The sequence below is a fragment of the Vulpes lagopus genome, chromosome 12, assembly GCF_018345385.1.
Source record: "Vulpes lagopus strain Blue_001 chromosome 12, ASM1834538v1, whole genome shotgun sequence".
Lineage (NCBI taxonomy): Eukaryota > Metazoa > Chordata > Mammalia > Carnivora > Canidae > Vulpes > Vulpes lagopus.
The window spans coordinates 74,230,400-74,231,900 of NC_054835.1; the positions used below are offsets into that span (position 1 = coordinate 74,230,400).

The window sequence follows — 1,501 nt, forward strand, 5'->3', positions numbered from 1 at the left end:
TCAATTGATTTGTGAATATTGAGCCACCTTGCATCCCAGGAATAAATCCCACCTGATTGTGGTAAATAATTTTTTTAATGTATTAGTGGATCCAGTTTGCTAATATTTTTTTGAGGATTTCTGCATCTATTGTTCATCAGAGATACTGGCCTGTAGTTCTCTCTCTCTCTCTCTCTCTCTCTCTCTCTCTTTCTTTCTCATCTGACTAAAGATTTACCAAAGGACCACATCTTGGTTTCTTCATCTGTTCTATTGTTTCCTTAGTTTCTAGTTTACTTATTTCTACTCTAATCTTTATTATTTCCTTCCACTTATTGGTTTTGGGGTTTATTTGCTCTTTTGCTAGTCTTTTAGGTATAAGGTTAAGTTGTTTATTGGAGATTTTTCTTGCTTTTTGAGATAGGCTTGCTTTGCTATATTCTTCCCTCTAAGATCTACTTTTGTGGCATCTGAAAGATGTTGACCATTGTATTTTCATGTGATTTCTTGGTTGACTCATTCATTGTTTACTATTATTTAACTTCCACATATATGTGTTATTTCCAGATTTTTTTCTTGTAGTTGATTTCTAGTTTCATAGCATTGTGTCATCCCTGTGTTGGGGCCATGCTAATATTCTCTGTGTCATCACAGTTAGTATATGTGCCACCAAAGCAAGTACTCTAGTTTCATAGTATTGGGATTGGAAGAGATGCATGGTATGACTTTAGTCTTTTTTTTAATTCATTGGGGCCTGTTTTGTGACCTAATGTGATCTACTCTAGGGAATATTCCATGTACCCTTGAAAAGATTGTGTATTCTGTTGTTTTAGGAGGGAATGTTCTGAATATACTGTTAGATCCATCTGGTCCAATGTGTCATTCAAAGCCACCATTCTTTGTGTTTTTTTTCACATATTTATTTTTATTACACTTTTACATATTTATTCCAGTTAGTTAACATACAGTGCAATATTACTTTCAGGTGTACAATATAATGAGCCAGCACTTCCATACAACACCCAGTGCTCATCACAAGTACACTCCTTAATCCCCATCACCTATTTGGCCCATTATTCCACCCACCTCCCCTCTGGTAACCATCAGTTTGTTCTCTATAGTTAAGTATATATTTCTTGGTTGTGTCTCTTTCTCTTTTCTTCCCCTTTGTTCATTTGTTTTGTTTCTTAAATGAAATCATATGGTATTTACCTTTCTCTGACTGATTCATTTTGTTTAGCATAATACTTTCTAGCTCCACCCATGCTGTTGCAAATGGTAAGTTTTCATTCTTTGTTATGGCTGAGTAATATTCTATTATATATCTGTAGACAATAGATAGATCATATCTTCTTTATCCTTCACGTTCTTTTACTTTGTGACTCCTTTGATTTTTATAGATATAATTATTTTACTATTGTTGTGCTTCTTACTTTTCTAACTCCTATTTATAGTCTTTTTCTCCCCCCTCAAAGAGTCTCCTTTAACATTTCTTATAGGGCTGGTTTAGTAGTCATGAATT

General features: G+C 34.0%; 1 non-coding gene across 1 annotated transcript; it reads right to left on the bottom strand.

The window, feature by feature from the left end:
• Positions 1–556: 556 nt before the first annotated feature.
• LOC121474330 lies at positions 557–661 on the bottom strand. Its single transcript, XR_005983342.1, has one exon. It is a non-coding gene; the product is annotated as a U6 spliceosomal RNA (small nuclear RNA).
• Between the last annotated feature and the right edge of the window lie 840 nt (positions 662–1,501).